Below are 13,483 nucleotides of genomic sequence, written 5' to 3' on the forward strand. Positions count from 1 at the left end.
CTTGCCATAGTGAGGACATAGATTCCAGGAAGTTGGTTTCAAATGCTAAAAAAAGAACATGAGGCAGACATCTGCTTGAGTAGAAAAATGTAAAACCCAACTGCTCCTGCTGCTAGTGTCTCTAGGCCCCCCAGCCCCACCCCTGCAAGAGGTAGTTCAGGCTAAACACATTAAAAACTTCTTTCAAATTGATTCAAGGATACAGGATAGGAGGGAGGCAGACTTTTTACTGCAAATCTTTTTGTACAGAATTTCAAAACATATTATGTGCACGCTAATTATCTTTAAAATTCTGCTTAGAGCCGGGTGCATTGGCTCATGCCTGTAATCCCAGCGCTTTGGGAGGCTAAGGCAAGGCAGATCACCTGAGGTCGGGAGTTCGAGACTAGCCTGGCTAAAATGGTGAAACCCTGTTTCTACAAAAAATACAAAAAAAAAAAACCAATTAGCCAGGCATGGTGGCAGGTGCCCGTAATCCCAGCTATTTGGGAGGCTGAGGCAGGAGAATCACTTGAACCCGGGGGGCAGAGGCTGCAGTGAGCTGAGATCACGCCATTGCCCTCCAGCCTAGGCATCAAGAACAAAATTCCGTCTCAAAAAAAAAAAAAAAAAAGTTCTGCTTAGAGACTAATCTTGGTGGACAGATTTCTATCAAGAGAAACTGAGGCATTTTTCAAGATAGATTCAATAGTCCTAGTATCTTCTCTGGTGCTGATTCTGTACTGCTCTGCATCTGTGCTGCTGTAAGCATCCAAGATGAGCTTAGCCTAGGCACTCAGCAGGGACAGAAAGGGCAGAGAGGTGGCCTTTTCAGGGGCACCCTGCCTGCTTGCTGGGGAGACAAGTAAGATTATTCCAAAAGCAGCAGATAACTCAAAGCCAAACCTTAGACGCTCATGGGCTGAGTGATATACTAAAAGATGGACCAGAACAGAAGATGACCACACTCTTCTGCAGCCTATAGTGGTAGTGATGGTAATAATAATGTGAATTACTATTTATTAATTAGGGTGCTTACTTAGTCCATTAACATTTAATTTAATTGTTGATAGGATTGGAGCTAAGTCTATCATTTCATTACCTATCTTCTGTTTATCCCTTCTCAGTTTTTGTTTCCCTGTTCCTCCTTTCCTTCCATCTTTGGACTATTGCAGTCTATTCTAGAATTATGTTTTAATATATCTATTGGCTTCTTAGCTAGAACTATTTGCATTATTTTTTAGAGGTTACACTAGGGATTACAGTGTGCATCCTTAATCTCTCACAGAGTTGATATTGTGTCCCTTCTCATAAAATTTGGATGCTTTACAACTGTACAGTTCCATTTATCCCTCACCCCACCCTACTCACAGCACTCCCTATGCTGTAACTGCCATTTATATTACATCCATATATACTGTAGCCTGCAAGAAACGCTATGCTTTCTTTTTAAAATAGTCTTATGTATGTATGTATGTATGTATGTATGTATGTATGTATGTATGTATTTGTGACAGGGTCTCATTCTGTCACCCAGGCTAGAATGCAGTCGCATGATCAAAGCTCACTGCAGCCTCAACCTCCCAGGCTCAGGTGATCCTCCCACCTCAGCCTCCAGAGTTGCTAGGTCCACAGGCATGTGCCACCACACCTGGCTAATATTTGTATTTTTTGTAGAGATGAGGTTTCACCATGTTGCCCAGGCTGGTCTCAAACTCCTGGGCTCAAGCAATCCACCTGCCTCAGCCTCCCAAAGTGCTGGGATTACAGGTGTGAGCCACTGTGCCTAGCCAAAATAGTCATATGTATTTTAAGGAAATTGAAATTAAAAAATAATCTTATGGCCAGGTACAGTGGCTCACGCCTGTAATCCCAGCACTTTGGGAGGCTGAGACAGGCAGATCACTTGAGGTCAGGAGTTTGAGAGCATTCTGGCCAACATGGCAAAACCCCATCTCTACTGAAAATACAACAATTTGCCGGGTGTGGTGGCACACACCTGTAGTCCAAGCTACTCACTGAGCTGAAGCAGGAGGATCACTTAAGCCTGGGAAGTGGAGGTTGTAGTGAGCCAAGAGTGTCCCACTGCACTCCAGCCTGGGCAACAGAAGATAAACCCTGTCTCAAATAGTAATAATAATAATAATAATCATCATCATCATCATCATATATATTTACCAAGATATTTACCATTACTGATGTTCCTTATTCTTTCCTAGAGGTCCAAGTTTCTCTTATATAATTTCTTTTCAGCTTAAAGAATGTCCTTTGCTTTTCTTCCAGTGCAGGTCTGTTGGAAATGTAAAAAGTAAATAAATAAATGTCTATTTGTTTTCTTTTTTTTTTTGAAGAATATGTTTGCTGGGTACAGAATTTTGGGTTGACATGTTTTTTTTCTCTTCTTCTTTCAGACCTTTAAAGATGGTGTTCCACTATTTCCTGGCCTCCATGTTTTCTCATGAGAAATCTGTGGATGTTAAAATTATTGTTCTCCAGAATGTCATGTGTTGTTTTCTCTGGATGCTTCCAAATTTTCTCTTTATCTTTGATTTTCAATGGTTTCACTCTAATGTACCTAGATGTGGTTTTCTTAGCATTTATCCTACTTGAGGTTTACCACATTTTTTGAATCTATACATTTATACCTTTCACCAGATTTGGAAATTTTTCATCCACTATTTCTTCAAATATTTTTTCTACCCCATTCTTTCTCTCCTCCCCGTCTGAGACTCTAAGTACACATACATATGTTCCACAGCTCCTGGAAGCTTTGTTCATTTTTTTAGCATTTTTTTCTCTTTCTTCCTCTGATTAGATAATTTTCATTGATGTACCTTCCCATTCACTGATTCTTTTTGGGGGGTGGGGGGTGGGGGACATCTCCATTCTGCTATTAGGTCCACACTGCTATGAACTCTACAAATTTTTTCATTCAAATATGCTATTTTTCAGCTCTAGAAAATTCATATGGCTCTTGTTTATATTTCTCTGTTGAGTTTTCCTATCTTTTCAATCACATGAATACATTTTCCATTACCTCATTGAGCATGCATATAATAGTGGCTTCAAAGTTCTTATGTGATCATTCTAGCAGGGTATCTTACAATTGACCTCCATTGATTGTCTTTTCACTTAAGAAAAGTCATATTTTTCTGGTTCTTTGAATGTCAGGTTATTTTGGACTGCACCATGGACTGTGAATTTTATATCATGGAGATTCTAAACTCTATTATATTCTTCCAAAGAATGCTAATGTTATTGTTTTAGAAGACAATTAACTTGATAGACTCAAAGTTCAGGTGAATTGCCTTAAGTAGATAGCAATTCAAATCTCAGTTCAGTTCTGTTAGCCTTACCTGCAAGCACATGTACGGTACAAGGGTTAACCAATGTCCCTCAATTTGGATATCTGAGTGCACACACAGAACTTAAGAGTTGCTCTTTCTGGCTCTCCTCTTTTTGGGATTATCCTTACATGTTCCAGTGGCTGTGGCCACCCAGGCTCTGTCCTCTAACATTTCAGGCCAGAAAGGTGATAGATTTTCTATCAGGGTTTTAGTCACTCCATACAATGCCATAGCAAGCAGTTTTCAGCCTGAAGCCATTAGAACAGAAAATTCACCATGTGCCAGTCCTTTTTTCCAAGTCTCAACTCCCTTCCAAATTCTCCCTGATTTTTTTTACTCTGCAGAGGCTTCAAATCATTGCTTTTTTGAATTTTTTCCAGAATTTATTATTATTTGTAGGATTACAAGTTTATCAGGATCTCATTCCACCAGATCAGAAATGGAACCAGCTACTATTTATTAAACCTCCTCCATGTACCCATTTATGCCTCTCTTTTCAAGTTTTTTTTCACTTTTAAATGTTTTCTTTTATAAAAGTAATGTATACTCAGATAAGAAAAAATCATATAGCACAGAGTAGAACAGAGAATAAAAATTAGTCTTTCAATCCTCCTCAGACACCTCCCCCAAATCCAGCTCCACTCCCCATCAGTAAGTATATGTATATTGCATTCTTCTACACCAAATAAATCATACTATAATAAATGTTTTTTATCTTTGTTAATTTCCAAATCATTACAAATAAAATGATTTTGTTTATTTTCATTGGCTATATAGCATTTTATTGCATGCATGTGTCATAATATTTATGTGCCACAATGTATTTAATGTGATCCCTTCTAACTGACATTTTAGTATTTCTCCATTTTTCACTGTTACGAATCATGCTGCAGCAAACATTCTTGCACATATATTTTTACACATTTGACAGAGTATATAAAATCCCAAAAATGGCATTGCCTGCACATAGAATAAGTATATTTTAAATTCAGGTTTCAACTTTTAAAATAATGCTTTTGACCTAAAGCATTCTGACTTTCAAAAGCAGTGTTTTGCCTAAATGCTGTAAGGTAAAAGACAAAGAGAACTACACAAACATTGCATCTTCATTAGTAAATTTGTTTCCCATAGGGATACTGTTAGATTCTGAAACTATTTTATATATACACTAGGGTTGAACAAATAAGTAAATATATTACAGAAATGAGAATCAAGTTTCTCACTATTGGACAAAGAAGTTACAAAAAAGCAAAGGCAGAAAACTGTAATGAAAACTGTTGCATTGAATTAGTGTTAGAGACATCAGCACAAACTCATTTATGATCATCACAATGGAGATTAGATAGATAGATAGATAGATAGATAGATAGATAGATAGATAGATAGATTCATATTTTTATCTCTGTCTACTGAAAGGACTTAGAAACAGTGACATCCCAATAGCAATGTGCACATCTAATACCAAGATTTTGGTTTCTAAATACCATTTCCCAGTAAAACGAATCAGGGCTCCTTGGAGAAATGGTTGATCCAGAGTTGGAGTAAGAAAAATACAAGATGAACTAAGAGTATCCTGTGGTACCAGAAAGAAAGAAAGTGTTCAAAAAACAAAATGGGGTCATGTCAAAGGACACAAGCCACTCTGAAAAGGCTCCCAATACAATGTTATTGAATTAAATCCTAAAGAACAAAATAAATAAATGATTGGATAAACAAATAAACTCCAACTAATAGCTGGGCATGGTGGCACATGCCTGTAGTCCCAGCTACTCAGGAAGCTGAGGTGGGAGGATCACTTGAACCCAGGAGGTTAAAGCTGCAGTGAGCTGTGATCATGTCACTACACTCCAGCCTGGGTGACAGAGTGAGACCCTGCCTGTAAAAAAAAAATAATAATTCCAACTAATAAATGTAGAACAAATGAGGGAAATAGAAGATCACCATTAGAACATCTCAATTACAATTACTGTAAGCAGAGGCAGGCTCCATCTCTGAATGAATGCTAACATTAACAGGTAAAAGTTTAAGAAAAAACAGGACGTATATTCAAAATATCTTCCTCGAAATACTTATTAGTTACTGTAGTGAGAAATGTTAACAAATTCTTTGATATCCCTCCCTTTGAGGTGGACCTTAATTTCCCTCTCCTTGAGTGTGGGCTGGGACATAGTGAATCTCTTCTAACAGAGTGTAAGAAGAGGAAAATATTAACTTTGTCACGGATAAAGCTGACAGACACCACCTAAATCGAGTGATCAAAGTTAACATCACCATAATAAGACCTAGTGATACCACACACTCCCTGATACCATGCACTGAGAAGGACACATCACCTCTGTGGTCTTTCTCCCAAAATTCTATAACCTCACTCTAACCATCAGAAAGCATCAGACAAATCCAAATTGAGGGATGTTCTACAAAATATCAGAAAAGGACTTCTAAAAGGACACCTTCCTTCTAAAGATTAGAATTCAAGGTCACCTGATTTGGAGAATTTCCATCTCCAATTTGCTGGCAGTTGCCAAGACCATCCTTGGTGATTTTTGTTTGTAGCTCCATGTTGAGAATGGCTTTTGTATATTTCTCCGGGTTGAATGTGGTGTACCTTCCCTTTACAATATGAAACTCCTCAAGCATCAAATCAGAGTTATTCTACTCCAAAAAGCTTAATATAAAGCTCTCAACATCGACATGTTGCTGTGTTCAAGTCACACAAACCAAGAACAATAACAGCTGCCATTTATTGCACATTTAATACACACCAGACACTCCGTTCAGTACTTTATGAGCAATTAGTCACTTAGTCCTCCCAAACACATCATCAGCTCCATTTTACAGATGAGATGTTGAGCACAGAGAGGTACAGTAATTTGCCCAAGGTTACACAGCTAGCAATTGGAGGAGCAAGAAATTGAACCCAGGGAGTCTAGCTTCAGAGCCCACACTCTTAACTACTATGCTTGGTCTGGGGTAGCCCCATTCCAAGAATATTTTGAATTATAAAAAATGAAAGCCATAAAATATTAGAGGAAGAATATTTAGACAATTTTTTCTGAAGCAGCACAACCTAGAGCCTTGCTTCCCAAACACTGACATCCTCCAGCCACCTCTTTGATTTCGGCCATGGCTGACATAACGTGCACTCTTAGTCACTTAATATCTTTTGAATCGACTCAATTGTTTTTGCTTAAGTAAATTATTTAAAAAGGAAAATGACCTCATGTCACTATTGTAAATGGAAAAGTAATATCATTTACTTTAAGTAAATGGTAACCTAAAAATAAATACCATAGAAACAAAACAAAACAATGTCAATAAATTACACTTAGATCTACTGCCTACCAAATGCTCAGAGCCTGAATAAGTTCTGTTCTCTTTTTACCAAGACAGGGGAGTTTTAACAAGTTGTAGAGAGGTGTTCGTGATAAACCAGCATCAAAAGGTAATCAGAAGAACTGCAAGAAAACTGGAAAAAGGAATAAAGTGTTCTCTGGAGCTTAGGATTAGGAGACAGAAACCCCAAAGAAACAGTGGCCTAAATAAAATAGAAACTTACTTCTATCTCACACAGAAGACGAAAAGTAGGTGGACCAGGGCTGCTGAGACACACCATAGTGTCATGACGAGGTGCCTTTTATCTTGGAGTTCCATCATGTGTGATTCACAAGGTCAGTTCAAGGCCCAAGATTTCTCCTCCAGCACTAGCCATCTCATCTGCTTTTCAGAGAACAGCAAAAAGAAAAGGAGAAGAAAAAGGAACATCCCTTCTTTCTAAGAACACTTCCTCACTTTTGCTTACATCCCCATAGGCTAGAACTTAGTCACAGCCAGGGAGACTAGGAAATGTAACCTTTATGTTGGGCAGCCAAGTGCCTCACTTAAAAAAAAATAGCAAGCAAAATTATATTACTAGAGAAGAAGGGGGAGGTGGATGAACAATAGCAATCTCTGTGGCTTCATGATTCTCCACTGCACTTGTGTGCCTCCAGGAGTCACCTTAGGGGGTCCATGTAAGTCAAGCCAAGCCCAGAATTTCAATGGACACCTCCACCTGCCTCTGAAGTCAGCCTTAAGCCCATGTCTCCTTTGCACAGTGTTTCTTCCGAGCTTGGGAAAACACTTCTCTCTCCCACCACGGTTGCTATTACAGGTTTTGTTATTAGGCCCTTTAAGGGCTGTCCTGCCCTCTGAGTCCATCTCTGCAGCCTCCTTGAGCCAGGTGGGCTGTAACATGGCTCTGCATTGCTGAGGAGAGGAGAGCACTCAGTACAGGGAATCAGTGGGACTCAGCTTGGCTTTCCGGCTCTGCTCCTCACCAGATGTGCTGACCATCGTCAACCCAAGCTCTGAGCCTCTTGTTCATTGAGCCTGATGCTGCAGCACCAGGCACGCAGGTCCTGGCCACAAGCTGGAAGAATCCATAGCCCCAGATCCAGTTCTAGCTGGAATAACTCTGTTCCAATGCTCAAGGAGCTTCACATCTTAAAGGAAGGTATGCCACATTCAATACAAGGACAGACACAAAAACCACGCTCAGCACAGAGGTACAGACAAAAATTGCCAAGGATGGTGTTGGCAACTGCCTGCAAATTGGAGATGGAAACTCTCCTATATCAGGTGACCTTGAATTCTAATCTGAAGAGGCAGGATGTAACATGACCAGGGGAGGGAGGGAGTTATGGGGCACAGCCATCGACCAGCCATCCAGGTGGGGTTACCATCCACCTGGATCACCAAGAGGAGGGGTGCCACCCCAGTGTGGGGCTAGGATCATAGGTGTAGAGCAGGAGGTAACCCGGTGCCCAAAACTCAGTGGTTCCATCTTTTCAAAACCAGAGACAACTTTTAGTATGCGCCATCTCAGAAGACTTCTGTTTTAAGAGCTGCTTGCCAACTAAATTGTACAAATTAAGAATTCATGCATGTGTCCTGTATTTTTCATCTAAAAACATGTATCTCCTGGCCACAGGCTCTCATGAGCAAAGCAGGTGCACTGACAGATGCTCAACCTTGACTGTCCTGCTCAGGCTCATGCTGAAGAAAAACTCGGCATTTAGGTGGGGTTTTTAAAACAGCAAAAATAGCTGGTGAGCCAGCCCCACTCTTGGTGTCTTTCACTATCTTTGTTGGTCTCCAGCCTCCTCCCAATTTGAAAAGCACTCATCTTCCCAACTCCCCAATCTCCCCTTTACTGGTAAGAAAACTGGGACTCAGAAGGGGAAGTGGCTTGACCAAGGCCACACAGCTGTGGGTGGAGAGATGGAGGCAAGACTGTGTCATGAGTGTCCTGATGGGTAGCCTCTGTCCTACCTCCTCCTACACACTCCCCACTGCTCAACTCCAGCCCTCCAACCCACAGTGTGGGAGCCAGCTTGGCACCATTGTGGGGAGGAAAAGAATAACTCCCAAAGAAAGATGCTTAGAATCATCCACACCCATGGATATAAGGCAGAAAGGACGCCAGGATCAGAAGGCCAAGGCCATGCCAAAATGTCATAGGTCCCATAAATTAGGCAGCCAGACATGCCAGACTAGCTATATAATGAGCTGCCACACTGATGGTATGTCTGAAGGCTGTGGTCTTTATGATGGGACCCATCACTTGAATCTGGCGTGTTGTGTGATCTCCTACAGGTGATAAGTAAAGTATTGTTTTCCCCAAACACCATCTCAATCAAGCTCAGGAACAGCCCACCCAGAAGCCGTCGTGACATATCACACTTCATAGAAGCATAAACTGCAATACGTTTTTATTCCCAGTCCCTATTGAAATCACTGACCCCCTCGCATAAGTGTCCAACGAGACACCATCAGAGAAGCCAGGTGTTGGCTAGATTTCCGTAGTAGCTGAGTGACCTTGAGCACACCACTGCTCTCGGGGATCCTCAGGTCCTCAGGTGAAAAGTGGTCACATAGTCCCTGTATTGGCTTGCTAAGAGCTGCTGTAACAAAATACCAAAAACTGGGGGCTTATGCAATAGAAATGTATTTTCTCACAGTTCTGGAGGCTGGAAGTCTAAGATCAAGGTGTTGGCAGAGTTGGTTCCTTCTGAGGGTGGTGAGGCAGAATCTGTTCCAGGCCTCCTTCCCAGCCTCTGGAGGTTTGCTGGTCATCTTTGGAGTTCCTTGGCTGATAGAGGCATCACCCCAATCTCTGCCTTCATATTCACATGGCCTTTCTCTCTCTCTCTCTCTCTCTCTGTGTGTGTGTGTGTGTGTGTGTGTGTGTGTGTGTGTGTGTGTGTATGGGTCCACATTCTTCCTTTTTTATAAGAACACCAGTCATATTGGCTTAGGGCTCACCTCAGTGACCTCATCTTAACCTAATTCCATCTGCAATGACCCCATTTCCAAGTAAGATCCCATTCTGAGGTACTGAGGGTAAGGATTTCAACACATGAATTTTGGGAGGACACAATTTAACCCACAGCAATTCCCTGTATTCATCCCAGCACGGCCTGCATCTCGAGTGTCACAGAATGCCATGCATGTGAACGCTCTTAGGGGAAGATAAGAGGACGGGATGGAAGGGCAGGTGTGAGCTCCCCAGGATCTGGACCACTGAGACGTGGCTGTAACACCCCCAAGAGGCAGGAGCATGGAGGTGTGAGGGGCTCACGACTCTCCTGGAGAGCTCTGCGGAGATCCCATGCAGCAGGATTATCTAGGTTTCCTTGAAATGCTTGATGTAAGAAGATAAACCCCGGAAAGAGTTTTCACAGAGGCAGGGCCTCTGAGCTGCTCTGCACCAGCTGGAGGGGCTTGGGTTTCTTTCCTGTCCTATCTAACAGTTTGCTGCAATCAACAGCAGATTTGCTTTCAATGACACTTGCTTGGTTATCTGGGTAAGAAAACCAGTCCAAGTAAATTGTTTTAGCATCAATCCTGTCCATTTCAACTCCCATGTGGTTTGGGACAGGTGGACAGCAGGCTGCCATTTCCTGCTGCCCGGTATCAATATAACCTGGTCACTCTGTGCCAAGTAGCCCAGCTCTGGATAGGATGAGGATCTCAAGCCCACTGAGCTGCCCCTGCTCACCTTCCTGGACTCATGGGCCACCTTCTCCCCTTCCCATGCACCCTCCATTCTATGGCAGAGACAGTCGGAGTAACTTGCCCAAGGTCATGCAGTCAAGTGGCAGAGCCAGCATCTGGACCCAGCCAATCTGGCTCCTAAACACCATGTTTTCTTGCATCAGGCTGAAGCTGGGCCACTACCCAGACCAAAAGGATCAGCTGTATGATGTGATGTGAAGGGCAGGACTCCGGGAGAGAGGCTCAGCCTGGAGGAAGGGCAGAATTTTTCACTGTTGTGCTTCAGAGTTTTCCAACTCAGTGCCTTGAAGAAGCGGCACCAGTGCTGAGTAGAAAAGACGCCACCCTGAGACAGGAGAGCCATTTGGAATGGGAGAAATCCTTCATGTTCCCCAATGTTGAGGAGGCCCAAGTAGCATTTTTCATGAATGGACTGGCTTTATTAGAAAACATATCAAACATATAGATAAACATCAAAGATAAATATCTACTCACAACCCGGCTTTGTCAAATTGAACACTAAGCCACATTTCCTTCAGATTTTCACTTTTAAGAAATGGAACAACAGATCGAGTTGATCCCTGCATATTGTTCCTGCCATCATTCCCCTTCTCCCCAGGGAAAATAAAGAAGAACCTCTTAGGAATTTGGTGTTTATCATTCCTGTGCAGATTTTTATAGTTTTAATACATATTTATGTATCCACACACAATTTATAGTACTAATTTGCATGTCTTAAAACATTATACAAATAGTCTCATACTAGACATTCCTTCTGCAACTTGTCTTTTCCACTCAACATGATGTCTTTGAGATGTATCTATGTTGATGCCTGTGACTGTAGTTCATTCATTTTAACTGCTATATGGATAGAGCACAACTTTTACATTTATTTTCTGGTTGTTTCCAATTTTTTATATTACAAATGATCCTACAAGAATATTTTTGCACCAGCCAGGCTCCTCATACTCTTCTGCAACACAGACCTAGAACTGTGATGCCCAGGTCATGGGGCAGGAACATCAACTCTCTGGCTATTGCCAAACTTCTCTCAAAAGTGGTTCGTCCAATGACACTCCCAGCTGGGCACATTTGATCTCAGCACATCCTTGATTACACTTGGTATTATCAGGCTTTTAAAAAATGTTTACTGGCCGGTGCGGTGGCTCATTCCTGTAATCCTAGCGCTTTGGGAGGCTAAGGTGGGAGGATCGCCTGAGGTCAGGAGTTCGAGACCAGACTGGCCAACATGGTGAAACCCTGTCTCTACCAAAAACACAAAAATTAGCCAGGGTTGGTGGTATGCACCTGTAATCCCAGCTACTCGGGAAGCTACGGCAGGAGAATCACTGGAACCTGGGAGGTGGAGGTTGCAGTGAGCTGAGATCACACCACTGCACTCCAGCCTGGGCAACAGAATGAGACTCTGTCTTAAAAAATAAATTTTTTTTTACCATGCTAATGGGTATGAAATGGTATGTTTCTGGGATTTTAATTTGCACTTTGCCTAATTAGCAGTAAGGCTGAGCACCTTTCCATGGCTTCATTTGAATGGCTTATGTCTTTAGGTATCTCCCTGCATGAGATCCAAGGGGAAGTGCAAAATAGCCAAAAGTCGAATCTTTGTCCCAGCCCTCCATAGCTCCTGAAACTCTCCTAAGCCCTGGGTAAGAAATTCAGCAGCCTGAATAGCCTGGGGGAGTTGATCTTGTGGAGGCTGAAGAGAGAGAGTAACAAGGGAGAAGGGGCCAGTTCCACCCCACCCATCCACCCACTGACTGGAGTCCCACACAGCACCAAGGAAGCAGGTTCAGTGTCAGAAACCCACCCAGAGTGGGTTGGGGAACAAAGCGGGGTGAAGGAGAGCAGAAGGATGTGTAGGTGCCTTTTCTGACAAGCTTGACTGGGCGGGAGAGTAGAAGGACAAAGAGTTGAGGGAGGTTTTCTTTCGCCATGGGGGAGGCAGAGGCGTCTTGATCGAGGAGTGATGGGGGAGTCAAGACACTGGAGACGGGGCAGCTGACCACGGGACCAAGGCTCGGGGTGTCACAGCAGGAAGGGAGAAGGAAAGGCAGGGAGAGGAGGCCGGCTGGGAGGCCCAGGATGGGCTGCCATCTGATGGCTGTTCTCGGAGCACGGTGCTTGGTCCTCAGGTGCCCGTGAGGGGAAGGCACACAGGAGAGTTGAGGAAAATGAGGAAGGCTTGAAATAGTCATGGAGAGTGAGGTGGGAACGGGGGAAGGGTTGTTCAAGAAACCCAATAAGACTGCCAGGCCCCGTCCCCAGGCACCAGCTTTTGAATGCCTCTTTTAATCCCTTTTCCAAACCCTGAAATCATGACTGTTCATTGATGGGGCAGGGAGGTCCCCCAGTGAGGATGCCCTGAAGTAAAGGATCATTGGAATCAGCTGGAAATCCCAGTGACAGTGAAGAGGGAAGACTCATCTCCCTCAGAGCCAGAGGCCACCTCTGAGCAAGGGACAGTGGGGACAGTGCCCCTGGAGTGAGGGGGGTGTTTCTGAGTGTGGCAAAGGCTCTGTGAAAACACCATAATTCCAGGGTGGAGAAGTCAGAGAATAACGCAGCCAATGGTGATGGGCCTGGCTTGCTCCTTCAATGATTTATTTTCTGTTTATTTTATAAATAAACATTTTATCATAGTCTATTTTTCCATAGACTATGTATTTATATAATAATATGGCAGAATGAAAAAAGGCAAGTGACATTTTTGTTAACTATTAGCACAAATCTCTTGCCTTTTCATGATTGCTTAAGAAAATTAACCTTGGCCTCAATATTTTTCATTACCTCCCCTTTAAAGGCTCATGTATCCCCTAATGGCTGTATCTTCTTGAGGCCAGGATTGCCCAGAGACACACAGGATTACAATGTTAAAAATAAAAATAGCTGCAGCCTTGTATCTGCACAGTGCCCTGCACTTTCTAAGCCATGTCTCCAGCCTCAGCTAATGTGAGCTTCACAACAGGCTCCTGCTCCATGAGGTTGGCAAGACAGGGTGGTATTTTTAAATTTTTTTCTTTTTAACCCTCCTTTAACAGGCGAAGAAGCTAGGGGCTGGGGAGAAGTGATTTGCAAAGACTACCCAGCTAGGGAAAGGCAGT

This window comes from Pongo abelii, chromosome 17, assembly GCF_028885655.2.
Source record: "Pongo abelii isolate AG06213 chromosome 17, NHGRI_mPonAbe1-v2.0_pri, whole genome shotgun sequence".
NCBI classification, from domain to species: Eukaryota; Metazoa; Chordata; class Mammalia; order Primates; family Hominidae; genus Pongo; species Pongo abelii.